General features: G+C 55.2%; 1 protein-coding gene across 1 annotated transcript in view; it reads right to left on the reverse strand.

Annotated features, from left to right (window-relative positions):
- Positions 1 to 13,759, reverse strand: part of KCNJ4 (potassium inwardly rectifying channel subfamily J member 4) — a 33,373-nt gene extending 19,614 nt beyond the window's left edge. Inside the window, exon 1 of the mRNA XM_051961965.1 lies at positions 13,077 to 13,759. The gene's annotated coding sequence lies outside the window, so the exon portion shown is untranslated. The remainder of the gene's footprint in view (positions 1 to 13,076) is intronic.
- Positions 13,760 to 14,686: the final 927 nt, after the last annotated feature.

Below are 14,686 nucleotides of genomic sequence, written 5' to 3' on the forward strand. Positions count from 1 at the left end.
CGCAGCCTCGCAGGGCTGAGCCCACCCAGAAGGGCCCCCGAGGTCCCCCGAAAGGCCCTCAGAGACACCGGCCAATCCCTCGGTGGGGACAAAGACCTCCAGCCCTGGGTCTTCTCAGCTGAAAATGTGGGGGTTCTTGGGGACCCCTTCAAGCTCTAAATGCCGTAAGGTCACATCAACAAACTCACGCCGGCTTTGTTCTGGGGTCCCAAAAGACCCCCAAAATCAGCTTTCCCGAGACTGAAAGGATGGGCCCATGGGCCCAGATTACAGGAAGCCTGCTGTCCATTGCCCGTCCCGAGGACCCAACCTGAGGTTCTCCCCTCCCCAGCCGTGGACCGCGGCGCCAGAGCTCTGGCTGAAGGGGATCCCGGCGGCCACCTCGTCCCACTGCTCCACTTTACAGATAGGGAAACTGAGGTTCCGTGGAGGAACCGTCTCACCTGAAGTCATACAAGTATCAGGGCTGGGATCTGGAGCCAGGCCCTCTGCCTTATTGAGACTCTCTTCCCCAAAGTAGCCCCAGAGGCCTCCGCCCAGCCCGGGCCCAGATGGTGAAAGCCCGACAGAGAAATCCCCCGACCAGCCGCTATGTGGCCACCATCTTCCCATCACGGCACATAGTAGGTGCTTGCTGAATCCACACCCGCACCCAGCACATAGTAGGTGCTTGCTGAATCCACACCCACATTGGGCACATAGTAGGTGTTTGCTGAATCCACACCCACATTGGGCACATAGTAGGTGCTTGCTGAATCCACACCTGCACCTGGCACATAGTAAGTGCTTGCTGAATCCACATGAAAACACAAAGGATGGGTAGCATGAAGATAGTGGAAATAGCCCCCAATGCGTAGTCTGTGGCTCTGGGGTCAGATGCCAGCTCTGCCACTTACTGTCCCTTCCCGGTTCTAAGCCTCAGTTACCTTCTCTGTGAAATGGCTCAGCCTGCTGACCTTGCCTGGACCTCGGCTCCTTCCTCTGTAAATAATCTCCAAGCTACTTCTCAGCTTGTATCACTTAACCAAGAACTAGGACAGACCCTGGAGAGCTCCCGGAGCCCCCCTCATGTCACAGATGAGGAAGGGTACCCAAGCCCTCCCAGCTCTGAGCCCGGCACTCCAGCCATTATCCCTCTCAAGGGGAGGGGGATGGCCTCTAAGATTTTCCCATCAGCCTCAGCTCTCCCATGAAAGCTCTGGGATGAGAGGCCTTTTTTTTTTTTTTTGCTGAGGCAGTTGGGGTTAAGTGATTTGCCCAATGAGACACAAAGTGTCCGAGGCCAGATTTGAACTCAGGTCCTCCCGACTGCAGGGCTGCTGCTCTCCCCACTGCGCCGCCCAGCTGCCCCCCATCTCTGGGGGTTCTTAATGCGCCCCATCTCCCAGACACCCCTTCTCTGCACCCAAGGCAGGTGACAGAATGGGGGGACAGAGAGGGGGAACCAAGCCGTGGAGGAGGAGGAGGCAAGAGCCTCCCACCCCCCGTCCCCCCGGCCCACCCACCACCCCTGGAGTGTGTGTGAGAGTGTGTATGTGTATGTGACTCAAGAGCTATTCATAGCCGGGCCGAGCCAGCTGCAGCGTCACCGCCAGAAGGGGGCTCATCCTATATTATTATTTTAATTACCATCTGAATTAAAAGTTTGAGCAGTGATCAGCCCACGTAACGAGGGGAAGAGGAGCAGAGAGAAAAATAAAGATCGCAGAAGCGGGGCTGTGCTCAGCGGTCCCCCGGGAGGGTGACAGAGGCGGAAAGGTTACCCAGCCCCGGAAGGACAGACCCCCGTTCACCGTCAGGGACGGACAGATGAGGAAACTGAGGCACTGGGGAGGGGGACGTATCTAGAGTCACAGAGACGGGATCTGAATCGCCTCGTTCCATGCTTAGCATTCCACCCACCAGGCCAGAGTTCTGGGATGGCAGACCTTAGAGAGGCCCATTCTACAGATGGGGAAACTGAGTCTTGGAGAGAAGGGACCCGTTAACAGAGGCAGGTTAGCACCAAGTCCTGTTTCACCATATAGGATCTAGTCCCCCCGGCCCGAGAGAGTGACTGCTCCCAAACGGGGGTCACCGGGCCCCCAAATCAGGGTCATGGCAGTTTGGTCTCCCGCCACTAACTCTCTGAGTGACCCTAGCCAAGTCATTGCTCTTTAACGGGCGCCAAGGCGGGGGCCGGACCGGCTGAGCTCCCAGGCCCGGAGCTCTGACACTGCACACTTCCCCTGGTGAGCTTCAGCTGACAGGGTGGGAGGCGCGGTGGGTGGCGCGGTAGGGAGAGGGGGAGGGGAGTGGGAAGGTGAGCTGGAAGCATGACTCAGTCTTTCTCAGGCTCCACTTCAGATCCTTCCCTTCCCTTCCCCCTCCCAAGAACAAAGCCCCCCAAAGCCCAAATAACCTTGAAGCCGGCTCCCCCCCCCGAATCCTCCCTCCAGCTCCTCCCCACCCCCACACAGCTCCTCCCCAGCCCCCCTTCTAGTCCCCAGATTACCTTCCATTTGCCCTGCACACATCTGCTCTGTACAGTTCTCTGCATCGTCTCCCCCGTTAGAACGTGCGTTCTGCCAGGCCGGGGACCGACGTTTCCTCCCCTTGCATACAGTAAGATTTTAATAGATGCTCGTTGACCGACTCCAATTCCAGGATTCGGACTCCTCGCCCCCTTTGCTACATCCCAGACCCTCAGAAGTTCAGTGCAACTCATCACCAGCTACAGGCAAGGCAGGGGGCTCCAGCCGGGCCATAGAGACAAATGGGGAACAGCCAGCTATAATGACGATGGCCCCCATTCTCTAGGACTTCATAACACTTCCATGGGGCTTTCTTCACAGATGAAAAGTAGGTAATATAAGTATTAGTCTTCCCCCCATTTTACAGATGAGAAAACTGAGACTCCGTGTCATAGGAGGACAAATGGGAAGGATCGTGGGTGTTTAGTCTAGAGAAGACTTAAGGGGGCCATGATAGCTGTCTTTATATGGAAGAGGGGGGTGGACCTCCTTTGGCTCTTGAAGGCAAGCGGGAAAAGCAGGAAGTAGTTGCAAAGTGACCAATTTAGATTTGTGATCAGGAAAAAGTTCCTCACTATCAGAAACTTGATCCAACATGGGGTAGGTTATTCCAAGAGGTGATGGGTAGGTCATCCCAGGATTTGGTAGCTGGGATATCCCAAAAGATTGTAGGTGGGTTACCCCAAGAGGTGGTAGATGGACTATCCCAAAAGGTTGTAGGTAGATTATCCCAAGAGGTAGCGGAGGGGCTATCCCAGGAGGTGGTAGGTGGGCTATCCCAAAAGGTTGTTGGTAGGCTACTCAGGAGGTGGTGGGTGAACTATCCCGAGAGATGGTAGGTAGGCTATCCCAAAAGGTTGTAGGTGGGCTATCCCAAGAGGTAGTGGATGGGCTATCTCAAGAGATGGTAAGTAAACAATCCCAGAAGGTGGTAGGTGGGCTATCCCAAGAGGTAGTGGATGGGCTATCCCAAGAGATGGTAGTTAGACTATCCTAAAAGGTTGTAGATGGGCTATCCCAAGAGGTGGTAGATGGACTATCCCAAAAGGTTGTTGGTAGGCTACTCAGGAGGTGGTGGGTGAACTATCCCAAGAGATGGTAGGTAGGCTATCCCAAAAGGTTGTAGGTGGGCTATCCCAAGAGGTAGTGGATGGGCTATCCCAAGAGATGGTAAGTAAACAATCCCAGAAGGTGGTAGGTGGGCTATCCCAAGGGGTAGTGGATGGGCTATCCCAAGAGATGGTAAGTAAACAATCCCAGAAGGTGGTAGGTGGGCTATCCCAAGAGGTAGTGGATGGGCTATCCCAAGAGATGGTAGTTAGACTATCCTAAAAGGTTGTAGGTGGGCTATCCCAAGAGGTAGTGGATGGGCTATCCCAAGAGATGGTGGGTGGGCTATCCCAAGAGATAGTAGGTAAACTATCCCAGAAGGTGGTAGGTAGGCTATCCCCAAAGGTTGTAGGTTGACTATCCCAAGAGGTAGTGGATGGGCTATCCCAAGAGATGGTGGGTGGGCTATCCCAAGAGATGGTGGGTGGGCTATCCCAAGAGATAGTAGGTAAACTATCCCAGAAAGTGGTAGGTAGGCTATCCCCAAAGGTTGTAGGTTGACTATCCCAAGAGGTAGTGGATGGGCTATTCCAGCAAGTGGTAGATGAGTTATCCCAAGAGGTTCCCTTTCCTTGGAGGTCTCTAGGCAGAGGCTGGAAAACCACTTGTCAGGAATATTATAGTGGGGGTTCCTTCTGAATGCAGGTTGAGCGAGTGCTGAGGTCCCAAAATCTGTGATTCTATGAAGCTCAGAAAAGGACTATATAACTTGCCTGAGCTCACTCAGCTACTGTCAGGACGGGGATTCAAACCCTGGTCTCTGATTCAGCATTCTTTCCTATGATCCAATGATTTCATTAACCCATAATCCCCTGCCTCAAATCTTGTTCCTCTATCCAAGGGCATTCAACCCTCTCACTGATAAAGACCCAGGCCTTCTGGGGACAAGGAAGGGGCCTTAGAAATACAACTGTCCTCCAATCACATAAAGCCAGAGCTGGAAAGCCATGTCATGTTGTGAAAATGGAGAAGATATTGGGATTAAAGAACCTGGGTTTGAATGTCCTTTCTTTCTAACGTGTCTTGTTCACTGAGGCCCTGGGCAGGTCACTGCTGTTCCTTGGGCCTGGGGCCCAAACTAGATGACCTCCATCCGACTCTACAGCTTTGATTTCCCGTAATCCACTCATTTTATACATAAAGAAACAAAAGCCCAGCTCCTCATGTCAATGGCAAGACTGGATGAGGGGTCAGGTTGCTAGAGTTCCCGGCTCAGTGTTCTTTGTTGTGATAGGGATTGTTGTACCGTATTATGAAAATGCTACTTTTAGTCTATAAATTAAAATAACATGTAAAATAAAATAACATTAAAAATAAGTTTTTTTAATTTTTTAAAAGAAGCCAACAATCATTGTAGATGAAAAATAAGAAAGAGGGAGGGAAAAGAGAAAGACAGATAGATGGAGAGAAGAAGAAACTGAAAGAGAAAGAGGAGGGAAGAGAGAGATAGAGGAAAAGGGAAGGGAAGGAAGTGGAGGAGGAGAGGAGAGGTTAGAAGGATGGAGGAGGTGACACTAGAGAGGAGGGAGCTCTGAGGTCTCTGGGAAGAGGGTCACTCAGCAGCTAAGCCCAGCTCGGTCTCCTTTGCCCATGTCTGTTCCCAAGGGCAAGAGGTTAAGTCCAGGAACTGTAAAAAAGCTGCTGAGCCATTGGTTTTACCATGTGACTATGGCTGGAGGCTGGACCAGGGTGGAAGGGCCAGACTCCCCTCTAACTCCCCTTTTCTTGAACCGAACGAGGGTGGGCACTGGCACTCAGATTTGAATTCCACAGTGCTCCCCACCCCCCAATCCTTGATGTAGGTGAGGTAGCCCCCCATGGCGGCTAAGTAACTGAACCAGAGCATATCCTCATTTCAGCTCCTTGCCTAAATCCCCTAAACCTATGGGTCCTTGACCTTTTTTTAGAGATGGAGGGGACACTGGGGGATGATGATACTTGCCCTCACCACCTCATGAAGTTGTGAACTTTAAGGTACCGTAGAAATGCATGTAAAGAATATAAAAAAGAATTTAAAAAAGAAAAGAATAAAAATAAAAAAAACTCCAACCCTTTTGTAAAAACGAGGGGACTGAATGAGATGGTCTCCGAGGGCCCTTCCGGCTCAAAATCCTAAGTCTCTCTTCCTCTATTATCAACTTGTCAAATAGATCCATTGAAGAAGAGCATCCTAAAGATCCCTCTCGGTTCAAGTATTCTGGGACTCCGGTATCCATCAGGGGAAGTAGACATTGACCAGGAAACCAGAAGGTTTCCTAGAGTCAGGAAGACCTGAATTCAAATTCAGCCTCAGATATTTACTCCCTGTGGGATCCTGGGCAAGTGAGTCATTACCTCTCTGCCTGCCTCAGTTTCCTCCTCTGTCAAATGGCACCTCCCTCCCAGGATTGCTGTGAGAATCAAATGAGATAATACTCTTAACACGTGGAAAGCTCTCTAAGTCCTATGGGAATTACAGTTATCGAGCATGGTGATGAAGAAGGGGTCATAAGATCATAGATTTAAAAAAAAAAAAAGACCTCTTGGGAAATCCCCTAGACTCTGGTTTAGGAAAAGGTTGAGTGCTTCGTCCGATGTCTGAGGTGCTCCTCAGCTCAGTTCACTACCCTCTGCAAGTGGGGCGCACGACATACACTGCCAGGCTACCTCATGACATGGCTGGTCTTGATGAAAGGCTTTTTTTTCCTTTATTTTTTAAATTAAAGTTTTATTTTTATCATTTCCTTGATGCTTTTTTCCTTTTGTTGCTTTTTTTTTTTTTTTTTAATATTTGTAACAAGGGATGGCTATTCTGGGAGGAAAGAACTATTGTTGTTGTCATTATTATTGTCCTGTGTGTACTTCCCAGGGGATCCCAGGATAGGAATGAGGGAGCAACCCAATAAGTGCCCCCCCAAAGTCTACCTTTAAGATCAGGGGGACTCCTGGGTTTTTTTTTTTTTTGAGACCAGGATGGGAATTTGACTTGGGAGACACAGCATGTCTCAGAGCTTGTGCCTGGGAGCAGAGATGCTTTAGAGGAGCCTTTCTGGGCTCTTAAGTGGATCCCCTGATGTTATAACCCAACAGTCTTAGGGCCCAACCTCCCAAAGCAGGTCCCTAACAAGTGGTCATGGATTCAAATGATCAAGCATTTATTAAGCACTTATTGTTTGCCAGCCCGTTCTATCCGCCGGAGCCTGATTTGCTATTGTTTCTTTGACCGGACCCATGATTTCCTTGCTGAAGAAAGCCCCCTCTAAGACATCCTGGCACATGTTGTACAATTAACAACCAGGGCAATAACCATGCCAGGGACACTGAGAAATTAAGTGATTTACCTATAGGGATGGGATTTGGCCTGCCTCCCAGACAAAGACAAACCTCGTGAAACTCACATTCTATCGGAAGATTGAAATATACATTCAACGCCTACTTGAATACTTTCAGTGATGGGGAGCTCACTACCTTAAAAGGGGCAGTATGGCCCAGCGGAGGAAGCAATCATCTGGGTTTGAGCCCTGCCTCAGGCACTTATAGCTACAGCCTCCAGGGAAAATCATTTGCTCTAAGTTTCCTGATCAAGTAAAGGGGATAATAACAGCTATTCTGAGAATCAAAGAGGTTGGGATTTTGCTCCCGGATGTCCCACTGCCCAATGTCCATCCTCCCAAACTCATTGGCCTTGGGCTCCGAGAATGAATGTGGTGGAGGGAAAAGCTTGAAAGATTGGGCCTCGGGGGACCCGAGTTCAAATCTCTCCTCTAATACTTCCTACCTGTGTGACCCCAGCCTCAGTTTACCCTTTTGTAAAAATTTGGGGATTGAACTAGATGGCCTCCGAGGGTCCTGCCAGCTCAAAATCCTAAATCCCTCTTTCTCTATTTCCAACTGTCAAATAGATCCATTGAGGAAGAGCATCCTAAAGCTCTCTCTCGATTCAAGTATTCTGAGACTCCAGTGTCTATCGGGGGAAGTAGACACTGACCAGGGGCAGCTTCCACCGGGTCAATGGCTGATTATCACCACTATTCCATCTCCCAGCGGGATGAGGGGTAAAAGGAAGGTCTGGTAGCCCAGATGGGCTTAATTTTCATTGCCTTTTACCTCTCTGGGTATTTCCAGTGCTTAGTGCACGTGGTCAGTCATTTTTTTCAGTCATTTCTGGTTTTAATTAGCAAGGAAACCGAAAAAGTTTGGCCCTTTCCTTCTCAGCCCATTTTACAGATGACAAAACTGTGGCAAACAGGGTGAAGTGACTTGCCCAGGGTCACACAGTTAGTAAGTGTCTGAGGCTGGATTTGAACTCAGGAAGATGAGGCTTTCTGATCCCACGCCCGGAGCTCTGGACACCGCAGCGCCACCTAGCTAGCCACTCTTAGCATACACTAAGCGTTTAATAAATGCTTGTTAATTTGTGAGGGCATTGAAATGTGGGTGTGTGAGCACTCAACGAATCATCTCAGGATCCTAGAAGGAAGCTCAAAAGCCATCCCATCAGTGCCTTTATTTGCCACATGAGGAAACTGAGATGAAGCATACGAGGCAGAATTTGAACACAGATTCTCAGACTCTAGAGTCCCGGCTCTTTCCACACTACTTCCCGTATACCCTCCAGAAATGGGAGTCATTGCCACGATTATAAATGCATTTATCCTTACCCTGCCTCCTACTCCTCCAGGACCTTCCTCATCCCCTCCTACCTCTGGGACCAGTGTGTGTAGCATGGAGATTGATCATTGGTCTGATCTGCCCTCACATATACTAATAAGGAGATGGGCTTCTTTGGACCTCAGTTTTCCCATCTGTAAAATGGGCGTCATAGCAGTACCTGCCTCACGTTGTGCGGATCAGATGAAAGAATGGCTGGAAAGGTTCTAATTGTCCACGTTGGTCCTTCCTTCCTTTTTGTTTTACTTTGTACTTAACCGTTTACAAAAAGGTCGACATGGCCCACGATGTCCTCAGTGGGTTGAATTAACCCACACACACACACACACACACACAGTAGAATACAGATGATGTTAATATGTGATTTTCTAAAAAATAAAAATTGGGGCAGCTCGGTGGTGCACCCTGAAGTCAGGAGGACATGAGTTCAAATCTGACCTCAGACACTTAACATTTTCTGGCTGTGTGACCCTGGGCAAGTCACTTAACCCCAATTGCCTCAGCAAAAATACATAAATAATAAATGAATGAATGAATAAAAATAAAAAAGTGACTTTCTCAGTGGCTACACTGCCTGCAGGGATCCTTCCGGAGGGATTTAGCGGCCTTCTTTCTCCTTCAGTTTGACATTACCGGTCATCAAGCAGCTCCCAGGAGAACACAGGCCCCCTGCGGGCAAAGACCCTTCTGTTTTATTGCACTTGTGTCCCCGTGCCCAACTCAGCGCGATGGCAATGGTGACGAAGGTGGCAGGAGCGGCGAGGGGGAAAGGGTGGCAGTGGCGCTGACGATGGCATGCCGGGAGTCGATGGGCCAGCTCCAGAACTCACTAAACTTCCAGGAACACCCCGGGGCAAGACACGATATTCCCTGGGCTAGAACCTCTGGGGCGGACAGCTCCCAGAGGGAGAAATCATTTTCCCAAGGAAGGATTTTGTTCCCTGAGCATCCTCCTGTCAGAAGCAAAGAGCAGACTTTTCAGAGCATCCCCAATGCTCCCATTTCACAGATAAGAAGACTGAGCCCCGGAGAGGGAGAGCGATTGGCCCTGAGCACCCCCCCCGTCAGAAGCGTGGAGCAGACTTTTGAGAGCGTCTCCAGGGCTCCCATTTCACAGATAAGAAGACTGAGCCCCGGAGAGGGGAGCGACTGGCACACATAAGGCAGACAGCAGACTAGGACTGGAGCCAGAGCTCTTTCTCCAGCCCTACGCCCCGGCTCCCCGCGGTGGGGCTGAGGGAAGCGGGTCTCAGTGGGGAAGCGCTGACTCTCCTCCCTTCCCTGCCGAGCCCCGCAGCCTCACCTGGCGGTCGGGGGGAGGGGGGGATCGCAGTCAGCCCCGGGTCTAAGAATAGAACCCGAGAGCTCTGCCTCCCCAGCCTCTAGGCTCTGCCCCTGGCCACCCACCCAACCCTCCCAGCCCGGGGAAAGAAGGAGGCCGGGAGCATGAGCAAGCTCTGGAGAGAGAGTATTAATAGCTCCCATCTCTGCCACCCTTCAAAGTTTCCAAGTGGCTTTCCTCCCAGGCGCCCCGAGAGGCAGGCGGGTGGCAGAAATCCCAACGGGCCCATTTCACAGATGAGAACGCTGAGGCCCAAAGGATCGGCCCGCCTTGGCTGCCTCCCCAGGACGGGAGGTTCCACCCCCTGGCTCGGCGTGCGTTTGTACAAGAGACAAGTCAGAGGGATCGGCCCCTTCCTTCTCCCCCTTTCTCTCCCCCCCCACTCCCCCTTGGAAATGGTGATGTAATGTGCTCGGTCCCGGTGCCAATCTCCGAGAAGAGACGACAGATTGCGTGAGCCAAATTTGGCATCCAAGGGGGAGAGGCACGAAAAATGGAGATGTGGAGGAGAAGAGAGGGGTGCTGGAAGCTGGGAGAAGTCGGGAGCCCGGGAGCCCGGCGGCGGGCGAGGCGGCTCCCCCGGGGCCCCGGCCCCCGGCCCTCCCCGCCTCCTTCCCCAGCCGCTCCCAGCAGCACCCTCTCCCAGAGCCCACCTGCTTCTCGAGCCAGCCCCGAGCCTTCCCTCCCTTCCTTCCCTCTTCCCAGCTCCTTCTCCGGGCTGCCGCTCCAAACTCCAGCCCGCCCGCCCCCCCTCCGTCCCTCACCCCACCCCCACCCAGCCCTCCCTTCCCAGGCGCTGACATTGAACGGCTGCTGCCTCCTAGACACGATGTCACGGAGGTAACATGTCCCTGTGACTCAGGCGTCCCAGTGCAGGGTCGCTTCCCCCTCAACACCCGCCGGGGCCGGGTCGGTCTCTCCTCCCGCCCCTCCAGGGGCCAAATCAGGAACGCGGCCCTTTAAGCCCGGCTCTTCCCCCCTCACCAGCCCCCCTTCCAAGAGATGGCTCTGGGGGACCTGAGACATCACCCCAAAGGGGCGCGGCCTTTCACACAACGCTGAAAGCTATCCGTGTGCACTATCGTGACCAGCATACAGTCGGCACTTAATAAATGCTCATCGATTAACTTTATGCAGGGGATCACGAAAGGGCCCCCCGATGGCCTCCTCTCTTCCTTCACTCCCAGAGGATCATCTGAGTCCCTTTACTATCTATGTGACCCTGAGAAAATCACCTAAGCTACCGGAGCCTCAGTTTCTTCATCTGAGAAACGAAGAGGTCGGATGAGCTGCCTCCGAGACCCCTTCGAGTTCGAGCACTAGGATCCCTTGATTTTCCATCAAAGGGTCCATCTCAGTGTCTTCTCCGGCCCCGAGATCTCCCCCAGAAGTCGGCCGCTTCCTCCCGTCGGGTCAGGGACCCCGCATGGGGCGACGGTAGCCACATCCCAGCGCCGCCATCTGGGGAGACGGCCGAGGGACCCGCTCCTCCCGGCCCCCCAAACACCGGGATCCCGAGACTTAATGCAGACACCCTCAAACCCCCAGCTAATCCAATCGCTCGATTTTACAAGAAAGGAAACTGAGGCCCACGGTGTGAACTCGCTTCCCGGAGGTCACACGACTAAAGGAGGAAGGAGGGAATCCAGGTCCAGGTCATTCCCCGGTGGCCAATCCTCAGCCCTAATTAAGCTAGAGAGCTGTTCGGATCCAGAGCCCCTCCCGGCCCAGTCGGACGCAGATGGGCTTCTTCTGCTTCCTTAACCCACGGCCCCGTCTGAATTGCAGACCCATTTCGGAGATGAAAGCCCCCTCCCTAATCGCAGAGACCCACCGGCCATCCTCCTAGGAACGGAGAGCAGCGAGAGGCCAGGAGCTGGGGCATCGAACGTTGGAACCAGGGGAAAGCTCGGGTCCGACTCCTCATTATTTGAGAAAGGACATAGAGTCAGAGAGCTGGAGCCGTTCGGTCAAGGTCACCGAGCCAGCCAATGGCAAAGCAAGGTCTCCGAGTCAGGCCTTGCGAATGGGAGGGAGGCAGTCCCTCTCTCTGCTGCCCCTGCGGTCACACAGTCGTGGTGAGGTCTCTGGTCACCCTCGGGACGGCATTTTCGGAGGAGCAGATGGGAAAAAGTCGGTTTCCCCAGGCCGACCTCCAGGCCCGCCTCGGTGGAGTCGGTCCTGCTCCCTCCGAGCAACAGGTCTGACATTAACTGTCTGTGTGACCTTGAGCAAGTAATTTTACTTAGAGGACCTTCCAGAGCTACATCTAAGGCTCCTCCCTCTCCCAGACCTCAGTTTTCCTACCTGAAAAATGGGGGGGGGGGGGAGAGGGGACTCCTTTAGCTACCCAGCTAACTGATCTCTCCCACATCCATCCCCTCAGCACATGGGGCAGGGAGAGAAAAGAGAAGGGTCAGGATGGGGGCAGTTAGTTGGGGGGCTATTCTACTGGTCAGTAAGGTCAAAGAGAGGACTCTGGGCCCCGGAAAAGGCTCCTGAGCAGTCAAGAGGCTGAAAATCCTAAGACACTTCACAGAACACCTGGTCCAACCCCCTTTTTTATAGATGGGGAAACTGAGGGCCCAGACAGGGCTGAGAGCTGCCGAAGGTCACCGAGGTGCCAAGCGTCAGATCCGGGATAGGGATGCAGGGTCTAACCAGGACCACCACCCACCCCCTCCCTGCTGCCTCTAGTAGCCTATCAGTCTTCACGCTCAGACACTGACCTCCCTCTTCCTCCTCTTCCCACCTCCTCCCGATCAGGCCGGGAGTGACTCTCTCCAGTGGGGGGGGTCGGTTCAGGCAAAGTCGGGAGGTCCATTCCCTGGGGAGGGGAGAGCCGGGTTCAAATCTGAGCTGTGAACCATTTGGTCACTTATTTCATCCGGGAGCCTCGATTTTCCCCACCTTGAAAGTGGGAACAAGTCCCATCGCCACTCCCCAGCTCCCGGGGTCGTCCGGGAGGTTTTGTAAACCCCAAAGTAGCAGAGAAAAATGACAGGTAAGAGGAGGGAGGATGGGGGCTCCCTGCGTGGTTGTGCACCTCATGTGACCTGAGCCGAGGCTGGCAATTCTGGCTGACAACCGAACTCGAGTCCACCGAGTTCCGAGCGCCCTGGGGTGGGGACGCAGCCCCGTCCGGGGACGCGGGCGCTCGGGGACGGGGAAAGCAACAGGAGCCGGGGCAAGGACACGGTCGTCGAGGTCTGTCCGCCCCACCGCGAGCCCCCGCTCGACCCCCGACGCCCCCGGACGGGAAAGGCGGCGAGCAGAGGAGGCGGTCACGGGGCAGCTTCGGAGCGGGGAGTGCACCCAGCTTGCTCCGGGCTGGGGAAGGGAGGGAGGGAGCTAGCGGGGGAAAGGTGGGGGGCTAGGGGAGCACCCCCCTCTGCCCCGTCCGCGGGCCCAGCAGGAGCCCCGCGCCGAGCCGGGGAGCGCGCGGAGGGAGGCGCCCTTACCTAGGGGGGGTTGGAGTTTCCCAGCGTAACCTCTGGAGGAAACAGCTCCAGACTGAAGGCCGGCGGTGGGTGCTACATCCCACGGAGAAATCCGTCCCTCCGGCCGGGCCTGGATCCGTGCTGGCGGAGGGAGGCGAGGGCCGCAGGCCGGGGAGGAGGGTGGCTTCGATCTCCCCCCTCCCCCAAACTTGTCCCGCCCGGCGGGGCGCGAGCTCCCGTTCGGGGGTCTCCCCAGCGCTCAGCTCGCCCCGGCTCTCCCCTCCGCCCGGCCCTCGCAGACCGGGGCCCCCTAACTTTGGCGCCTGCCCCGGGCCTGGGCTCCTCGCTCCCCTGGCCTCCGGCTCCTCAGCATCTTCTGCCGCCCCGAGGGGCTGCTCCCCGACGGCCCTCGGGCTGCGCAGCCAACAGCTGTCCGCGGCCCGCACGCCTCCGGGCTCGCAGCCGCCGCTTCTCGCTCCCCTGCCTGCCTGCCTGCTCCCGCTCACACTTGCCTCTCTTCTCCAAGCTTTTTTTTCCTTCCCCACCAACCCCCCTCCCCGGTTGTTCTCTCTGTCACTCTGCGTGGATCCCTCCCTCCTCTCTGTCTCCCTCTCTTTCCTCGGTTCCTCTACCTTTCCCCCTCTCTCCCTCTCTCCGTCTCACTCCATCTCTCCCCCACTCTGAGCTCCCTCTCTCTCTTCTCCTCCCCTCCCTCTCTTTGCCTGGGTCCTCCTCCCTCCCCTTCCTGTAGCTGTCTCTGTCTCCCTCACCTTCTCTCGTTCTCTGTCTCACTCCTTCTTTCCCCTGTCTTTTTTAAGCTCTTCTCTGAATCCCGGCTCCCCTTCCTGCGCCCGTGCCACCGTCTGCCTGCCTGTCCCCCCTTGCTTCCCCCGTTTCCCCCTCTCTTCCCTTGCCTCCTCGCGCTCTCCCACTTTTCTCTGTCCTTCCTTTCTGCGTCTCTCCCTCTCCCTCTCTCTCTCCTCGCCCTGCCCCTGCCCTCCTCCTCTCCACGCCCCGGGGGCGGCTCTGCAAGCTCCGCTCCGTCGGCCGCCCCCCGAAGTCTTCGACTCCGAGAGCCCGCAGACAGCTCCGCTAAGCCCCGGGCTCCCGGCCCCCCGCAGGGCACGTGACCCCCACGCCGCGCACCCCTTCCCTCCCTGCCGGCCGCCGGAGACGCTCCGGCCCCGACGCTGCCGGCCGGCGGTGGGCGGGAGAGGCCAGCCGAGCACCCCGGACGGCCGCTGCACGTGGAGAGGGGCGAGGCGAGGCGGCCGCGGCCGGCGGCCCGGGGCCTGGGGGCTGGGGGGAACTTCTCCGCCGGCTCCGGCTCCGGCTCCGGCTCCCCGGGATCCAGTCCGGGCTTTGCGCCTCAGCCCCAGGAGAGCTCCTCCCAGGACCCGCTCCAGAGGGGATCGGGAGAAACTCCAGGTCTTCTCCTTTCCGCGGGGGCAGGTGGGGAGCAGGGGTGCGAGCTTTGCACGTCCCCTCCAGGGTCCCGGGCCGCGGACGGAGCCGTCCCCTCGGCGACGGAGCTCGAGTCCGGGGACCCGGATCCAAAGCCCAGTTCTCCCCTCCTTGTGTGGTCCGGGGCAAACCGTTAACACCTGTGCCTCAGTTTCTCTCTAAAAAGG

The sequence above is a fragment of the Antechinus flavipes genome, chromosome 5 (genome assembly GCF_016432865.1).
Source record: "Antechinus flavipes isolate AdamAnt ecotype Samford, QLD, Australia chromosome 5, AdamAnt_v2, whole genome shotgun sequence".
Classification (NCBI taxonomy): domain Eukaryota; kingdom Metazoa; phylum Chordata; class Mammalia; order Dasyuromorphia; family Dasyuridae; genus Antechinus; species Antechinus flavipes.